The 19909-nt window shown below is 45.4% G+C and overlaps 1 long non-coding RNA gene across 1 annotated transcript; it reads left to right on the forward strand.

Moving 5' to 3' along the window:
* The first annotated feature begins 6055 nt into the window (after positions 1-6055).
* Positions 6056-8815, forward strand: LOC124232275 (uncharacterized). The gene is made up of 2 exons (XR_006886808.1): positions 6056-6713; positions 8564-8815. It is a non-coding gene; the product is annotated as an uncharacterized LOC124232275 (long non-coding RNA).
* The last annotated feature ends 11094 nt before the right edge of the window (positions 8816-19909 follow it).

Here is a 19909-nt window from a genome sequence, read left to right on the forward strand (position 1 = left end):
ATCAGGGCATAATTCATAAACAGTAAAATTCAGCATTTTGTGTACAAGTCAGTGACTTTCAGTCTATTTGGAAGGTGGTGAAACTCACCACTACCTAATTTCTGAATGTTTTCATTACCTCCAGAATGAAACGCCATACCTATTGGCAGTTACTGCCTGTTCTCCCATTCTCCCAGCCCTTGGCAACCACTTCTCTGCCTGCTCTCCCTATGGACTGGCCGAATGTGGACATTTCTTCTAAAACGAACTATTCAACATGTGGTCTTTTGTGTCTGGCTTCTTAGCATACTGTTCTCAAGGTTGACCCATGGTTTGGCATGTATCAGTACTCTTACTATTTTCATGCCTTAATACAATTTCATTTATGGCTATGCTACATATTGTTCATTCATCAGTTGATGGCTATTTGGGTTGTTTCTACTTTGGGCTGCTATGCATAATGCTGCTATGAATGTTCATGTGCGAGTTTGTTTGTGACCACATGTGTTCAGTTCTCTTGGATGTATACCTAGGAGTGGAATTGCTATGTCTACATCAGCTCTATATTTAACTTTGAGGAAGTGACAAACTGTTTGCCAAAGCAATTGTGCCATTTTACGTTCCCACGAGCAACGCACGAGGATTCCAGTTTCTCCACATCCTCCTCAACACTTGCTATTCCTGTCTTTTAATACATCATACTAGTGGTTGTGAAGTGGTATCTCATTGTGGGTTTGATTTCCATTTTCTTAATGACTAACGACGTTGAGCGTCCTTTCATGTTCTTATTGACCATTTGTACATCTTCTATGGAGAACTGCCTATTCAAATGCTTTTTCCATTCATAGATTATTTGTCTTTTTACTGTTGCATTGTAAGAGTCCATTAAATTTTCTGGGTACTACACACTTACCGGATATATGTTTTGCAGCTGTCTTCGCTGATTCTGTGGGTTGTCTTTTCACTTCCTTGTTCGCATCCCTTGAAGCACAGAAAATTTTAATTTTGGTGAAGTCCAGTCGATCTACTTATTCATTGATTGTTTTTGCTTTAGCTGTCAGATCTGAGCAATCATTACCTAATCAAAGGTCACAAAGATCTAAACCTCTGTTTTTTTCAACACACTGCTTTGAATTAGAACTTTCCTGGGTTAGTATAGGGGGACATTTTTGAATTTTGATTCCTATAAATCGATATATTTTTATATCCTTCTTGATTGATATTCACAGGCCTGCCCACCACTCCGATGGAGCATCCACGTACTAGAACAGAGATCTGGGGGGCCGGCCCGGTGGCGTAGCATTTAAGTTGGCATGTTCTGCTTCTCGGTGGCCCAAGGTTCGCCACTTCAGATCCCGGGTGCAGACATGGCACTCCTTGGCAAAAGCCATGCTGTGGTAGGCGTCCCACGTATAAAGTAGAGGAAGACGGGCATGGATGTCAGCTCAGGGCCAGTGTTCTTCAGCAAAAAGAGGAGGATAGGCAGCAGTTAGCTCAGGGCTAATCTTCCTCAAAAAAAAAAAAAAAGAACAGAGATCTGGGAAATGGTATTTATTGACATCCTGGCATTGATTCAGGAGAGAGTTCTGGTTTTGTGCTTCAGCTTCTGCTTGACCTCTCCTGGTTTCAAAAATTGTTCAGTATCTTTAGAGTGGAGCAACTGATTGTTTTTCTGAGAAACCCTTGGGAGCCCTGATTGTTCTGGGGCTAGAGTGGACGCCCTCAGTCCCCTCCAGACGGGGAAGACTGCAGGGGCTGGGCTTAGGCAAGACTGTCCTCTCTGGTCTCTGATGGAAACGAGCCCCGCTTCAGGGTTTGGGGATGGCTGTTCAAAAGGCTCTTGTTCCTCTCCAATTCTTTTTACTGCATCCACGACTTCCTTCCAGAAATGGTGGAAAAGTGTTTTTTTAAGAACAACTAATGTGCTCTCTGCCCATAGTTTTCTGGCTACAGATTTACAGTGAGTAAAGGAGGACTCAAAGTCACGTATGTTCTTAGGGCCTATTATTGTTCGGGTGTTCATGTTTAATCCTATGAACTAGCCTGTTAGTCAGGTTTTTTATTCTTCTTCTCCCTGAAGCCCCCCTAGTACGTAGTTGTATAACATAGCTGTATGTTCTAGTTGCAGGTCCTTCCAGCTATGCTATTAGTCAGGTTTTATCCTCTTCTGAGAAAACCCAGAAAGACGACACAGTTTCCCAAGATCACACATCGAGTGAGCAGAGGATTGAGCACTAGAAACCATTTCTCTTTGGCCTTCGAAGTCAGCCTCGTACCATGATGTCAAACTGAGTGGCAGTACTTTTGCTGGAATAATCTCAGCGTTTGTGGTTCTAGGGTGATTTTCCCAAGGTAGCAGCGTGTCACTTTAATATTATTAGAACTTTTAAATTTCATTATCTTTTTTGGTTAAACTATACTTTTCAGTGTTTGTTCTGTTCCATTGCTTTGGGTTCCTTCTCAAGGGATTCTTATTATTTTTACGTCCAACATTTATTACCCATTTTCTGTCATTTGTCACTCTTTTTACTCTGTCATCATCTCTCTTTTTTATTGCTAACTTTTTTTATTGAGGTATAATTTACCTAGAAGAAAATGCACAAAACTTGAGTACAGCTCCATGAATTTAGCATGCACAGGCCTTGTGTAATCACCACCCAGACCAGGAAACAGAACATTTTCCATCACCCCCAAGACTTCTGTCGCACTCCCTGCCAGTCAAGACCCATCCCCCACAGAGAAACTATTCTGCGTTCTCTCACCGTAGATTAATTTTGCTTATTTTTGCCCTTCCTATAAATGCAATGATGCAGTATCTCTCTTTCGTTCTGTGTTCTTTCCCTCAATATCTGGTTTGGAGGTTCAATCTTGACAGGCTACCATGTCAATAACTTGGTTTTTTACTTGCCAAGAAATATTCTCTTTTATGGTTATAGCACAATTTCATTACCCATTTTTCCGATGATGGACAGATTCATTTTTGGTTATTATGCATGAAGCAACTGTGAATATTCATATATGAGTTTTGGTGGGGACATTCACTTGTGGAGATACCCCGTCTCCTGGGTACATACACCTAGGAACAGAATTGCCTGGGGAAAGGGTCGAAACTGACACAGACTCTCGCAAAGGAGTTGTATCGTTTCACATTTCCCCCCAAATACAGGACACTTCCAGTCTCTCTAGTATAGTCCCCAACACTTAGTATTCTCAGTCTTTTTAATTTTAGCCATCCTGCAGGCTGTGTAGTGGTTTGCCATCTCGGTTTTCCAAAGCATACTGGCCAAGTGACTCTCTTATTATGCCAAGTGGCTTTTCTAATCTGCTCATTAATAAATGAGGTTGTTTGTAATTTTCCTTCTGACTTTATAGGATTTACTGTTCCTCATCAGATATAAGTATTGCAAGTAATTATTCCTAGTCTATGAATTGCTTTTACACTTTTTAAATAGTCATATCTGATAAGCTAAAGAATCGATACTTTATGAAATCCACTTTGATCCATTTTTCATCTATAGCGAGTTCCTGGGTATTGTGCCTAAGAAATTTTTGCCTCTTCATGGTTCATGAAAATATTTGCATTTTTTTCAAAGGCTTTATAGGTTTAACTTTCACATCTCCAATTAACTTCAATGTACGGTTGGACGTGGTTTTTCATATTAACTTATTTTTAAATAAATATTCATTTTTTCTAACACTTTTTATGGAAAAGTCTTTGATTTCCCCAGTGAAACGTATTGGTGACTTTATTAAAAAAAAAATCAAATAATTGTGTGTGTATGTGGGTAAATATTTTACTCTTGACTCTTTCACATTGATTTGCTTGTGTTGTGTTTACTTGCACCAATATTACAATGTTGTAATTATTATAGCTTTAAAGTGAATTTTGAAATGTAGTAGAGTGTGTCCTCCAATTTAATTCTCCTTCAAGGTTGTCTTCGCTATTCTAGGTACTTTCACTTCCATGTACAGTTTAGAATTAGCTTGAAAATCTACCCAAAAAATGCCTGCTGCAATATTAATTGGGATAATGTTGGTCTGTCATTCTAACAATATTGAAGCTTCCAGTCTATGAATTTCATAGATTTGGGTCGATTTATTTAGATCTTCTTTAATTTCTCTCAGTCATAGTTTTCAGGGGTGTTTATTATATGTGTTCTAAGGCATTTAATGATTGTGGATGGTAATCTTTATACTGTTTTACTGAATTTTGTTTTCTCAGTAACTCATGGCTAGAATGGAGAAATACAACCGATTATGATATGAACGCTGCTGAGGTATAATTTAGGTACAATAGGCTGCACCACTTTAAAGGATACAATTAAATGCATCTGACGGACTATACACTAATGAAACTACTGCCACCGTCATGACACAGGGCATTTCCATTAGCTCGTGACCTTCCTTGCGCCCCTTTGCAGTCCATCACTCCCTCAACCCCCAGCCCCAGGCAACACGGTCATTACAGATGGGTTTGCATTTTTAACGACTTTATATAATGGAACCATACATGTACTCTTTCATGTCTGCACTTCCTCATGCAGCATAATGACTTTAAAATCCATCCACGTTACTCCACGCATGAACAGTTCATGCCTTTGTATTGCTAAGGGGTATTCCTTTGTCTGGCTGTATCGTGTCTATTTATACATTCGTCTATTAATGGACATCTGTGCAGTTCCCAGGTTTTGGCCATTATGAATAAAGCTATTGTGGATATTCGTGTGCGGATTGTTGTGTGAACATATTGCGTAAACACCTAGGAGTGGAGTGGCTTTTCCGTGACTGGTGTGTGTTTACCTGTGGTGCAGCTGTTCCAAGTGGTTGTGCCATTTTTCATTCCCACAAGTGCAAGAGATTTCTAGTTGCTTTGCACCCTCACCACATGTGGTATTTCCAGTCTCTTTAATTTTAGTCATGCTGATGGATGGGGAATGGGAACCATTGCAGGATGAATTTATTTCCCGGACGACAGAGTTGAGCAACTTTTCATGTGCTTTTTGGCCATTAGCATATCTTCTTTTGAGAAGTATTTCCTCAAGTCTTTTGACCAATTCTCTCACTGCATTATCTTACCAGACAAAATATGTGTAAGAAAGGTCCAGTGAAAACTACAGAACAATACTTCGAGAAATTAAAGAACTCAATTAATGGAGAGAGAAACTTGTTGTGGATTGGAAAACTCAAGATGCTTTAGACGTCAATTCTCCCCAAAGGGATCCACATATCTATTACAGTCCCATTCCAAATTCCAGCAGGTTTGTTGGCACACTGACAAGCTGATTCTGAAATTTATATGGAAACGCAAATGATCTTGAATTATCAAAGCAATTTCACAAAAGTAGATGAAAGATGGATAGCTTACATTGCCTATTTCCAGAATTACTATACAAATCTTCCACCCAATTTAAAATTGGTTTGCCTTTTTATGATTTGGTTTTAAGAGTTCCTGTATAGTCTGGGTGTAAGTCCTTTCTCACATAAGTGAGTTACAAATATTTTCAATTCACAGTGGCTTGACTTTTCATTCACTTACCACCGTTTTTTGAAAAGCAAATGTTTTCCATTTTTGTGACAGTCAATTTCTCAATGTTTTCTTTTATGGATTATTTTTTTTTGTATCAATCTAAGAAACATTTGTCTAACCTAAAGTCACAAAAATTTTGCTCTTTGTTTTCTTCCGAAGTTTTACAGTTTTAACGTTTACATTTAGATCTATTATCTATTTTGAGTTAATTTTTGGATATCCTGTGAGACATGGATTCTATTTATTTATTTAAGTATTTTTCATGTAGATATAAACAACCACTAGTTGAAAAGCTTGAAAAAGATCATTCTTTATCATTTGTTGAAAAGACTATCTTTCCCCACTGCAGTGTCTTTTTGCATTTGCCAAAGATCAGTCTCCTGGGGCTGGCCCAGTGGTGTAGCAGCTAAGTTCGTGTGCTCCAACGGTGGCATGGGATTCACTGGTTCGGATCCTGGGCGGCGATCTCCTCGCTGCTCCTCAAGCCACGCTGTGGCAGGCATCCCACATATAAAGTAGAGGAAGGACACAGATTTCAGCTCAGGGACAATCTTTCTCAGCAAAATGAGGAAGGTTAGCGGCGGATGTTAGCTCAGGGCTACTCTTACTCAAGAAAAATATAAATAAGTAAATAAAAATGTAAAAAATCAGTCTCATTATAGGTATTAGTTTACTTTTTGACTCTGTGTTCTGTTCCATCGATCTGTTGACTTAACATTACACCAATTCCGTACTGCTTTGAACAAAATAACTCTCTAATAGATCTTGAAATGAGGTAGAGCTGGCCCTCCAACATTGTTTTTTTATTTTATAAATGTTTTCGCTACGCTAGATCTTTGTCATTTTATATTCATTTAGAATCACATCATTCCTGTCTCCCTAAGATGCTGACTGAGATTTGAGTTGGCTGGGGTTGGATCTATAGACCCAATTGGGGAAAACTGACATCTCAAAAATAATGAGTCTTCTGACCCACGAACAGGGAATTGGTCTTCATGTTTTAGGTCGTCATCAATTTCTTTCACCAACGTCCTGTACTTTCGTTTGTTTGACGCTATTATTTCTTACATTTCAGTTGTGCACTGGAATTACATAGACATGAAATAGATTGTTGTATATTGACCGTGTATCCTGCTAGAAACAAATGCTTCAGAATCAAGCCAGATTGGGCAGAGACCACAGTTTTGGGGACTTGTGTACTTGCCAGGTGAGAAGAATCTTCTTCACATCAATTGAGGTTTGACCATCAGGCCAAAGAAGATAATCAACACCCATGTTGAGTCCTGAGGACGGGAGGTGTTTGCAGGAGGGCTGTTGTGGACTAACGAACGTGAAAGGTTTTGTGTGTTCATCAGCAAGATTTCCTTAAAAGTGAGCATTCGGTTGCTGAGGCTGCCAGTTTGTCCTTGTATCCAGCTGCGACGCCAGTTGCGAGATTTAGGGGGCAGTCTGCGCCCGTGTTATTTCATTTAGTCTGCCATAATCTATTCCAGCATTATGTCCTGCCAGAATCTTTCGAACGCTATGCAAAGATATAGCCCTCAAATATCATAAGTTCCTGCTTAGACACTGCCTCCTATACCATCTCTGAAGTAGGCGTCCACTCCCATCAGTCTGTAAGGATCGGAGCCCTGTGGCTGCAACAGAATCTGTAGTCCCTTTGCGCCAGCTTCGTTCCCCCCAAAAGAGGGTGAAAGATCTTCCGTCCAAATTACGCCATGACTGGTGTGTGCATCATATTTCAGTTCTCTCTTCAGTCACTGAGCTTTCCAGCCAGTCATGTAAAGCCTGCTCACCTGGATGACTCACAGGTCTCATTCCCAGTGGGTCAGACGACTTGTCTCTGAAAGACCAAAGCATCTATTTGTCATTATGGATCTCTCCTAAAGCTTATTCTTGCTGGGCTAAAACATGGCTCACAAACACCTTTAGATGTGTTTTCTTTATATCTGTTTAATCGTTTTCTAAAGGCAGTGTCCAAACTGACTTTCTTTGTACAGTCCAATGTTTTGTTTCCCAACGCTCTGCCCATTTGACAGGACCCGGGAGTCGATATAAACATAGACTTCTCCCATTGGTTTGTTACCAACCAACTCACAGTTGTGTACGTTACACGTAATTCTATACATTGGGCTGACTGTCTCCTCCTTCTTTGACCTGTTTGCTGTTGGGCGTTCAGGTGTTGTAATGTCACTCACTACTTCCACTGACATTCCTGGAGGACGGTGTCCTAACAGTAAAAGCAGTTGTTTTCCATTGCTATTTATCAAAGTTATCATACTCTCTTTAAGTCAGCTTATTTGTGAGCATCATGAGTAGTTAATATCTATGGCAGTCAATTCTTCAGTTAGGTCAAAAACTCCAATTTGGAAATGAGAAATAACTTCTCTGTTGTCCTGGCTTTTTTGAAAAAATACACCGTTTCCATTTCAGGTGTGTGTGCTGATGTGCAGCTTCCTGACCTCCTTTGTAAAAGTGACTGTTGGTCCAAGAGAATACAGAATGAATTCTAGACAGAATGACCGCAGATCCCTGGCTAAACATTTAGTGTCCACGGGGTCCAAAATTTTGCCAAACCTGTTTTTCTAAGATGTCCTGTTCTTCTGAGCCAACTCGTTTGCGACTCCAAAAGCCTCAAGCCATTTTCTCTGCCATCTTGCGGCCACTGCCATAAAATCTGTTTTGCCTCTTACGGCACCCACAGTGGGATTTGTTTTGTTTCGTGGCCCTAGAGACCCAGCCGTTTTCCCGGCTTGTTTAAGCACATGAAGGACCTCCTGCTTCTGTAAGATCAGTGGAAATCAGTGGCTCTCTTCGTTATTTGGTCTATGCAGTCATCATTTGGGTCATTTGGGGAAGGTTGTTTTTACAAGTCAGTGAGTGCTGCTAAATGCAATTGATTTTCTCTCACTACATGACACTACACCCCAACCATGGATTGTATTCCCGAAAACATCACTCTCTGAGTGGGATCTTGAAAGTTTTTGAGATTCATTGCCGAATCACACATTGTTCAGTCATTTTGAGTCCATCTCTCTGTTTTTTCTCTTGATACAGCTACTATGTAAATAAGATCTGTGAAATGAAACACAGGAAGGAGGCCCATGCCAATATTTGGGACACTCAACTATGACGGTTGGTCACCAGGACACTCTCTGGAGGAGATTCTCTAGACTTTTAGTGGTGAATAATGTCATGGAAACAGAAGTCGAATAATAATGAAGGATATTTGAAATCTGTCGAATGTTATAAATCAATGTTACCTCATTAAAAATAAAAGAAAAAAATTAAAATGAAAGAAAAAGCCTAGTTAGACTTGCCTCTTTATTTCTCCAGCTGGCCAGGACATAGACAGTAACTACTGAGATCAGCAGTTTTCTCTGGTGGCATTGGTAGTGTTGACTGCTTGGAGCCAACATGGAGCCTGATTGCTTGTATCCCGAGAGGCTGAAATCTGGCTGAGGTCCTAGGTCACTGGGCCAGGAAAGGTCATCTATCTGCTGGAAAAAACAGAAAGGGGAGAAGGACAACCAGCGAGGTCATCCCAAGGCAGCACTGGCCACTTCCTGCAATGACCCACTACCACTACGTTTTTCATGACTTCCTGGTTCCTAGACTGAGAGCTCTGTGAAGCTGGAATATTTTCTTCATCTCTGTATTCATGGCTCCCAGCACCAAGTCAAGCCCTGACGAGGCTCTCGTGACATTCGTTCACTGATCGAATCAAAGTGGTTGCAAATCATCATCTCGTTACATTCTTGTCCCAAATGTCCTGTCAGGAATGCTCTGCTCTCAGGATGTAGCAGATGCCCATCCTTAGAGAGGAGCCTGCCCTGCACTCTCTAGGCCCTATGACACTCACCTGGGGTCAGCTCTGCTGGTGACGGGACTGTCCTCAGGGCTTCCACTCAATGGTTCACCCTGTCATTAGGAAGAGATGTCCTCGGCCTTCCCTCCCATCCTCTGGGCTGCCACCACACCCAAGCTTACGAGAGCTACCACATGGTATTGAAACTGTCTGCTTGTATTCTTCCTCTCACTGCTCTGATTTCCTCAGGGAAATCTCACTCTTTTCTGAACTCCAAGTTCTTAACACAGCATAGGGGAAAATAAGCTCTCAACAAATATTTAAGACATATTGTGTGTGAAGCCTTTCTCAACATAAATACAGAAGAACATTATTAGGATCACTGATTCAGATGCAAGGGTTCCCTAGCCATGGCCCTCCTGGCTTTAGGGCACAGCTGTTTAATGTAAGAACGGACATCTCCAGCCTTTCCTCAAACATCATTTACCCCTCTAAGCCCACACTTACTGCGAGGGCATCCAGTGTGAGGGCAGCCCCAAGGTGGAGGCTGCGGGGTCTAGGGCAGAGCCTCATGGTCGCTTCCTCCTCTTCTTGGAATTGGTGCTTCCCAGAAGGAGAAACCAACCCCGATCCATCCTTGGATCTCCTTGGCAGGTGCACAGGTTCACCGTGGAGTAAGTTGCTCTCCCAGTCCTCACTGTTCAGCCCAGGCCTGCTCATGCGGAGCTGGGTGATGCTGTACGCATTCCTCAGTTTCCCGTGACTTTTCTGAACTCAACTTGGCCTGATTCTCACCTCCTTTGGCAACCACCTGCTCCACCAGTACCTGACCATTCTTTGGGTTGTTCTCAGCCTCCAAACCTGCTGATTTTCTTTCTTCCATCCGCTCTCTCAGTTCTGTGTTTTCAGCCCGTGAGCTCAGCTCAGGCTCCTGCAGGAGACAAACAGAGAAGGGACCAAGGTCGGCTCTTGGCTGCAGTTCCCAGGGCACATTTAACACACAACTCATTCCTCCATGCACTTAGAGAAAACCGAGCAGGAAAGGATGTTGAGAATTTGAATAACAACCTTATCTTATTGATGAGCAAACTGAGGCCCAGAGAGAACAGCAGATTTCCCCAGGATCCTTCACCACTTGACGGCGGCAGAGGCACCACAAAAGCATCGGCCACAAGATTCCATGTGCAAAAGCACCTACCACACCCTCCAGGAACCCCCATCTGAATCTGAAGGGACACTGGATCAAACATCAGTATTTCCACTGTTAAAACGAAAATCTCTGAAGGACCTTGTCGGGGACAATTCTTTTATCACAGTTCTGTAGTCTCCTCATGTATACTCAGTCAGTTTTCAAGCCGAGTTGGCACAATGAGACCAGCACACGCAAGTATTAAGTACAATTTATCACAGCGACCATTGAAATGTACTTAGGGGGCCCAGCCCTGTGGTCGAGCGGTTAAGTTTGCGGGCTTTGCTTTGTTGGCCCAGGGTTTCACTGGTTCGGAACCTGAGTGCGGACATGGCACCGCTCATCAGGCCATGCTGAGGCAGTGTCGCACATGCCACAACTAGAAGGACCCACAACTAAAATATACAACTATGTACTGGGAAGATTTGGGGAGAAAAAGCAAGGAGAAAAAAAAGATTGGCAACAGTTGTTAGCTCAGGCACCGATCTTTAAAAAGAAAATGTATTTATGGGAGCATCTGCGAAACGTCTAGCTCCTGTGTCAGAAGATCATCTTCCTGAGAGCAGGCGCGCTCTCTGCCTTGTCCACCCCATCTCCCCAGGGCCTCCACAAGAGCCCGCCAGATAAACCTCTCAGGAAATACTTGCCAAGTGGATAAATAAGAGTTCCCAGGAATAACTAACTTTCGCTGATGTCTTCTGGTCCCAACCACACCTGCAGGCAAACCCTATCCCAGGTCTGTGTTGAAGCAATAGAAGCACGGCCTTGGGAAAGGCAGTCAGAGGGTCAAAGACCAGCTCCACCACGGACCCAGAATGCTTGCGTGGAGGATTGCATTACCCTCTTTGAGTGTATTTACCTCATGTATAATGGAGGAGAATGTAGAATGTGAAAGAGAGAAGGCAGCATTGACCACCAGAGTGGTGGTGGATGATTAAATGAGATATCATGCAGTAGACAGGGCTCCAATCCGTGGCCACCAGCTTCATAGCTAAAGACATCCACATCCGAGACAGTGTGGCGCTTGTTGAAAACGTCTGTGGTTAAGGCCCAAAAAACTGCATTTCCGAAAAAAATTCCAAGGACAATCTCATGCAAGGAAAGAGCCCCACCATTAAACAAACAATCTAGGATGGAAACCTCCAAAAGCTCTAGGGGCAGCAAGAATGACTCAGCTGGAGCACGGTAAGTCCCTTGTCCAAGGTGTCCTTTGTGTGGGAAGTGTCCCCCTTTCCAGGAAGTGTTCTCACCTGACGTGGGACACAAAGAGGACCCTGCTTCCACAGTCGGGGCTTCTAGAGTGCCTCCGCTGTCCTTTAGGTTCTCTCTGCTCTAATCACTGGGGATCTCAACCCTCATCTGGGTCATTTCTGTCTGAAGACCTCTGTGATTTTCTTCTCCTCTTGGAGAAAGAGAGGGCGGAGGTCAGTTCTGGGGCTCCACAGTTCTAGGCTTTCTCCTAAGCCGCCCAGGGGAGCGGAAAGAGATCACGACGGAGAGAAATCAGGTCAATAAAGAGGATCCCAGAGGAGCATGAGATCGCAAGGGCAGGCCCTCATGGGAGACAGTCAGAACCCCGACAGGGTCAATATCAGACCTATTCAGAGGGAGAGGACACACCAATCGATTCTGTGGGCAGAGGATCCAGTCCTGTCCTTCCAGACTTCTGATCTACAGAACTGAGAGATGACAAATGTGTGTTGTTTTATACCACTGTTTTTGTAATCTGTTAACAGGCAGCATTAGAAAACTAATTCAGATGCTTGTCTCTATTCTGCTGATTTTTTAATTTTCAAAACACGTATGCTAATGCCCATAAACTAAAAAAGACCAAAGAACCACAGTAAAAACCTTGTGCCGTGTAAATCTTGTGTTCCCCTTCCTATGACTGTTCCCAAACCCTTGTATCAGGAAGGACACTATGAAGGGCATTTCAGGCGCTGGAGGAATGTCTCTTTAATGGGACCAACCAAATCTCTAAAAGAGTGAAGAGGCTACGATACTTAACTCCCCATAACATTCTCTACGAATCCATCATCTACCTCTATTTTCTAAGTCAAATTATGTTTTAGCTCCTTGTTCTTCTGAACTCACCAGACAAGGTTTTATAGCAAGTACCAGTTCCCGGCACAGGCGAACCAATTCAAGGAGAGCAATAGAACAGCCACTATATTAAGTTCCCCAAGCACATTCTTTACATTGAATGCAATCTCTCCTCCTATTCGGACTAGAAATAAAGAACAGTTCTATTTTTGGAACTCCATTTCTAACGAAAATTTCAACTTACAGGTCTCTATTTTCCAGGTGTTCTTCTGCTCGATTCCAGTCATGGACACCTCACTCCTTAGGGTTAGCGAGTTCCCAATGCCCTGCGGCCTGGACTCTGTCAGTGGAACTCAGGGGAACGCAACCTCAAACCTCATCTGTGAACCAGGCCCTCACCCTCAAAATCCAGAACAGTGTGCAAACCCAACAGGCAACAGCATCCACCCAGGAGGAGGGATATGTTTGCACGTCTCTTGGCCCAGATTATCTGAGAGAACAGAGCAGTCATAACATAGAAGAGAACAGAGAAAAAGCATATGGATTTCAGCTTTGCCAGGATGTCGGTGAAGTCAGACGAATGAGCATAAACTCATTGGAGGAACTCTCTCAGGAAGGGTTTAATCGTTGACAAAAATAGATGATAGGGACAGATGCTACCGAGTGTTGGCAAGAGGGTGGAGAAAAGAATATTCTCTTAAATGAGTGGGAATATGAAGTGGTAAAGCTTCTTTGCAAGGCAGTAGGGCAGGATTTAGCAAAACTATACATGTGCAAATGTATTTCTAAACCCAGCACTTCCCTTTGCAGAGACAGATGCTAGAGCAATACTTACACAAGCAATGATAGATACAGATATAGACATACAGATGTCCCATGCAGCATTGTTTGTAAAACACTGGAACGAAGTCCACGGCCATCAATTGGAGAACACTTATTTATAGTGGTCCATCCATACCCTGACAGGGTCTGAAGCTGTTTGAAAAAACAAGGCAGGTAACAACAATGCAGATGGGGATGGACTGGGAAGAGCTAAGATGTACTGAGTATTTACTCTGTGCCAGGCACTGGGCTCAATGCTTTCCCTGCACATCTCATTTAAACCTAGGACAACGCAGCGGGGAAGAACTCCTATTTCACCCATTTTTAAGTGAGAAATTGAGCCACAGAAAATTCAAGAAACTTAGCCAACATCACACTGTTACCCAGTCAGCTTTGCACCTAAAGCTTGTGAGACCAGGGTGCTCTCTTTCCTGGTTCTTTATTTGAGGGATTTCCAGAGAGAAAGAAAAATACCAGCCTCTGATGCCCTGAACTGATCTGACACTCACAGCCTGACCGTTTTGTTCTCATGCTGGAAATAAACCATCTCACATCCAGAATATCAACCTCAGACAAGATTACTCTCAGACTTGCATAAAATGAGACAAAACAAGGCTACCTCATAATTTTGTCCAGCCACAGGCAAAGACAAGGTCACTATGCAACCTACAAAATCCCAAGCATCCTCCTCTTTTTCTAAGGAAATGGCTGTTACTTCGTTAGTCCAGTCATAGAATTGCCCCTGCTGACAACAGTATTCAGTATGGAACAAACCCTGCCTCCTTCCATCCTTCCCCACATCACCCAGCCAAAGCCCAAGTCCTTTAATACGTTCCTTCTAACGCCCTCTTTCTTAGATCGTGGGGTGTGTTCTTTCTGGCTGCAAGGAATAAAAGACCGAACTTGCTGAAGAAGAAGTGTGTTCCTGGCGATTTGGCTTAAGGGGATTGATACCAGCTTTCCAGGAGGAGCAGCTGTAAACACCCAGCCTCAGAAAGAAAGGTTATGTTCTCTGTGAGATATCTAGGCTCTGAAACTCCACAACTTGTTTTCACCCTTAAAGAAAAAACAGATTCTTTCCACCGAATCCTTTTAGTAACCAACGTGAACCTTAGGAATTTAGGCAGGATTTTTCCACGTCTGATTTAAAGTCGAGAGATTGAGGACAAGGTGAAGAGAGAATCTAGTTAAGAGAGAACGTGCAGCACAAATATAGCTTAAAAGGACCTGGGATCAGTGAAAACCCGGTGTCCCTCGCGGGGCCTGACCACCCTCCCTTCATCTGACAGATGAACCAGCCCACCTATTACCCAACGAAAGGCGGGCGCCGGCCCTCTCTGCCAGGTCTCTCTAGCCCCAGGCTGCCGCAGCCTGGGCTCTTCTCCCTTGTCTAACCGCGCCAGCGCCAGAAGACCGGGAGTCCAAGAATTGTGTGGAGATAGCTACACTACCATCGTGTGATATCCTAAGAATCAGAAATTTCTGTTGGTGACAAAGTGACAGGACTGTCATATGCCCCCATTCAGACGGAAAAGCTACATTTCTTGAAGAAATTAGTCAAGTAAAGACGTCATTCTCCCACCCACCTTAGATGTAGGACGTTTTGCAGCGCATGTCGCTGGATCGCGTGGCAAGGGCTGTTCTAGGCGGTTTGGGTGACCGGCGGCCTCCATCAAAGGCATGGAGCACTTGGCCGGCTCTGTGGGGTCTCCTCCCGCAAAGGGGCAGGGCCCCTCCCCCTTCCTTTTCCTAGGAAACTGCGGGACACTGTTCCCAACTCCTCTCCCCTGGTGAGTGTGAGAGCGTCATGACTGCTCGTTTCTTCCCTGGAAATCCTGTTCCTCATAGCTGTCCTTACCAGACACACCTTTTGAGTTCATCTTTCTTCTCCTTTTATTCCCTCAAAATCTTGCTCCCATTTCTAAATCACATCCTTGGCCTGAGCCTGAAAATCTTTTGCTGTTGCTCTTATTCCTTCTATGGTAGTTTTAGTCGTCAAGCGCTCTTGTTCTAAAGTGGTCTCCGGATGAAGCGCCATCCCCAGGCATGAGGCCTAGCACCCCACGGCCTAAACCGGGAGGGTGATGACGTCACTTCCTGCTCAGTTTGCTGTCCTGCCATTGGCCGGGAGGGTGGAGTGGGAGGGGAAAGTGCGGGCAGGAGGCGGTGCGTGGGTCAGAAGGAAGTAGCAGTGAATGACACCAGGCCAGGGGGCGGGTCTTATGCAGATGAGACAGGTCCAGGGGCTGCTGTTCAGACTCCCGTTGGTCACAGACTCTATGACTTCCTGAGCCACAGGGATGGAGTCCAGGATGGTTGCCTGAACTTGAGAGCAACTTCTTTGCAGAGGACCCCAGGGACTGGGGGAGGGGGTCCTAGAGACTGGGAGTGGACTGTGTAAGGCTATAAGGCTATGCCAGGGCGGCAGGGAACGATGTTTCATGCGCTGTGCCACAGATAGCCCCCAAATGGAGGTGCTTCCTCAGGGTAAGGTTGCTGAATCGTACTTCATCGTTTGTCATCCCCATCATTTTTCCAACTTTGACGGTCTGACTGTGTCATATGTGACCCCGAGTCCTGGTGCATGGGCCGTGTCCTGTTTGGGATTTCCTGAGAGCTGTCTTAATCCCGAGCTGTTCTCCTAATCTTTCTTTCCTTCCAAATTGGCCACTCTAGCTCTTCTGCTGATCTAGTGCTGTGGGCACTGAGTTCTCTCCTGCTCCCTTCATGAGGCCTGCCACAGACTCAGGGGAGGAACAACAGTGGCCAGGTCCGGGGTCTTTACTGTCCGTTGCTTGGCTCCCGTTGCTGCTGGCTAATGCCTTTTGTTTTGTCGTTGCCCTGTGAGTGAGTGTGTGTGTGTTTTGCCACGTGTTTACATTGGGTGTGAGCTTTTGGGGACACATGAGAAAGCTGATGCTGGGAACCTCAGGCCACCTTCTGTGGGTTCTGCTGCTTCTCTGGCTGTCTGTTCTCTCCAGGTTGTTGACCTCTTTTGGAGGCCACTGTCCCCACACCTCTGCCTTTGGGCATTTCCTGTCTACAGGCCTCTGACATCCTTGGAATGCTCTGGCCACCCAGCCCTTGAGGAGCTCTTGCCTATGAACCCACAAAATGCCTGGGGTAACTGGGAATCCTCTTCTCTGCCATGGTTATCAAACACACTTCCTTCTTAGAAGGTCCCAAGAATTAGGACAATTCTGAGTCCCCCCACCCCCTACCCCCAATAAAGCTTGGCATCTCAGTCCATGGCTCTAGAATGCACTGGATTCCAAGCTCCTCAGTGATACCCGCTGTTGGTCCAGGGACAATAGGTCAGAGCTATGGTTGCCAGCACCATGCTTGTCACACAGGGCCTCCTCCAGTCCTGGTGCCACCACTTGTCTGGTTGGGACCAGGGCCCACCTCCTGGGCTTCCCCTGTGGGTCACGTGGATGGAATAGTGTCCCACACCTCCTAGTGCTGTGCAGATGGAGATACCCCAACTGCTCACTTAGCACAGTTTGTGCTTCCTGGTATGATCCGCATTGACAGAATGATATATTTTCTTCAACTGGATCATGCAATATGCAGAAGGCTGCAGAAAACATAAACGTACACCTTAATGAATGGCTGTAAATTAAAATAACACCCACCTAGATCAATACCTACAATTTATGAGACTTCCAGAAGCTTCACACGTGCCCCTTCCTAAAGACATTTTATTCCCTGCCCTTAGCAGTAACCACAGTCTTATGTTCACGGTGTTCCATTCCTCGTTTACTTCATAGTTTCATTTGTTATGCACTCCGCACAGGTCTGGGTTTAACCTGTAATCATGCAGTATATATTCTCTTCTGTCTGGCTTTTTTCACTAAAAATTATGGATTCAGGAGTCATCAGTGATTCCTCCGTTGCCATGGCTAACGAACTATACCCCGATTTAGTTCTCCATTCTATTGACGATGGACATTTGGGTTGTTTCCAGTTTGTGGCTCTTTCACACAATGAGGCTATGGTTCTTATTGTGCAGGTGTCCTGAACTCAGTGGATCACACAACAAGGAGTGGAATTCTGGGGTCCTGTATTACGCCTGTCCAAGACTTTCTGAGGTTAAAAAACAAATTATAACGCAAAGCTGCAGATTGTAAAATTCATATGAACAGAACAAACTGAATCCATGTGATTACTGGATATATACATGCAAGCTTACATGTTCGAGTACTAATCAGTGTGTTTTCTATGTTCATCCTCCCCGCTCCATTCAAGTTTGACATCTCCACGTATCCAACTAGAATGACCTGGGAGGGCTAGAACCTATTCGGCAGGGGGACCCCATGGCTCCATGAGGAGACCTGGCCTGCACATACTTTTCTCTTGGGAGCTTTTTATACTTTGGACTCTCCAGACCCTCTCACAAGACCAGGGTTTGGCAAATGAAGGCCTGGGGTGGGGGTGGGGCGGAGAGTTGGGAGGCTACAGTCCTGTTGTGGGTGAAGGATTTGGGCCCAGGCTTGGGGATATCCAGTGGAAAAAGAAAGGATCTCCAGAACCAGGGCATTGGAGGAGGAATGAGAGGCTGTTCCTGTGGAAAGAAAGGAGGCTGGAGGATGAGAGACCAGAATTTGTGTTTGCAGACTCGGATAAAGGGGAATTCCAGAGAGAGGGGCTGCCATTCTGGGGCCAGGGACTAGAGCCACCTTGGTATTCAGCTCCCCGCCCTCCACCTCTTCCTCCTTCTCCTCCTCGTCTGCCCCTCCTCCCATATCCTGCCTCTCCATTCCCCTCCCCTTCCTCCTCCATCTCATGATGGCACACAGCGGGCCATAGGGAGCCACACAGTAGGCATAGGAAGATGTTTTACGTTATTTTAAAATCAGAAGAAAAAGAAATCTCTTCTGGTCAAAGAAAATACTTTAACACATAATAATAATAATTCATTTCCATTATGCCAACACAGTGGTAAAAAATACTTTTTAATATTTTATGGGTGAGAGCGCCCAGGAAGGCAAAAGTACATAGGCCCCACGAAAGTCATCATGTGAACTGTGTGCTTTGTGTGCATTTGCAGGGTATTGTACCTGAAAGCAAAGACCTACACAGCCAACCAAACAAGGGCGAAGGGCTCAGCAGTTGTAGTGCAAGGCCTCTGTCCCTGGTGCTCTTTGGCAGAATCTCCCCCCTCCAGGGAAGGGGTCCTACTTGGAGGGCCCAGAAGAGATTCCTCCATCTGAGCCTTTAGTTCTTTCAGTCCCGCTTTGGCATCTCCTCTCCTCTTGGGGCTGGATGTTCTCAGCGCTCAGGGGGAGAATATTTTCTTGAAGACCACGGTTACTGCCTCTACTATGGGGAGACACGAGGAAGAGATGCATTAGGCACTTATCAATGACCCAGTTTTCTCCACATCCATGTGGTTGATCTGGAGTGAGAGAATGATTTAAAGAGATCAGATCACTCAAGAGGTTCCATCCAAACCTGGCAGCATAGAGGCAGCTCCTAAGTGAAGAGTCAGCCCTACTGTGTGGCATGTGGATAATTGCTTCCTCGGCCACATGGGCCCTGGAGACTACTGTGGCGGGAGACAAGGAGAGAGACAGCCATGAGGAAGCAGTGTGGGGGGGGGGGTCACCAAGTGTATGAGAAGAAAAACAAACAAACAATGAGTCAGTCTATCGAAAAGAAAGATGTGTTTTAATTATGCTGGAGGGCAGGAGGCTGTGATTCCTATCTTCTGGGTGGAATAAAGTCCCCTGAGATAACACCTTGTAAGTCAGGAAGCTTCATGACACCCCATATCACCTTAGAGATGGTACAATTAGCTGAAGGGCCTGATCCAAGACCACAAAGTTCATCAGAAAGAGAGCACCCGGCAGAGGGCCAGACCTCCAAAGAGGAGAGAATCGGGTTGCCTTGTGACAGCCGGGCCTGGGTCACCAACCTGGAAGTCTCCTGACCAGCAGGGCGCTGGAGGCACCTGGGGTTCCTGGGAGGGGATGGGGTTGGGGGAGAGGGCAGGTGGATGTGGGGGGCTGAGCCCTTCAGCCAGGAGAAGGAGAGCTGAGCCACAGTGCTCTGCGGTCTGAGAAAACCGTGAGGAGGAGATGAGAGCCCCAGGGCACGCTGGCTGGTCTCTGGGGACTTGGGCACCAGCCCCCTTCTGGCGTCCTCTCTGGGATGTGTGGATCCCTGAGCTCTGGAAAGGCGTCCATCCTCCTGAGCTGGGGGTCCGCAGAGTTAGCCCAGGCTGCCCTTGGCACGGGTTGGGGTGCAGGGTCAGAGCCGAGTGCAGGAGTGGGGTGCCGAATGCTGGCCGACCCCCGCAGACCTCGCGGTGAGCGACGCCACCCCTGCCTCCCTCTCCCAGGAGCGGACCATGAAGAGTCTGGGGGCAGAAGGGAGGGGAGACGAGGAGGGAACGGCCGGGGGCTGCAGGGCACGCTGGGGTCGGCACCGACCGCTGGAGGGAGGGCGAGTGGCTGCTTCTGGGGGGACAAAAAGCGGCCGTGGAGAGCGGTGCCCGAGGCGGCGGGGGTTCGGTGGGTCGCACTCACCGAGGACGCGC

This window comes from Equus quagga, unplaced genomic scaffold (genome assembly GCF_021613505.1).
Source record: "Equus quagga isolate Etosha38 unplaced genomic scaffold, UCLA_HA_Equagga_1.0 HiC_scaffold_417_RagTag, whole genome shotgun sequence".
In the NCBI taxonomy this organism is placed as follows: Eukaryota; Metazoa; Chordata; class Mammalia; order Perissodactyla; family Equidae; genus Equus; species Equus quagga.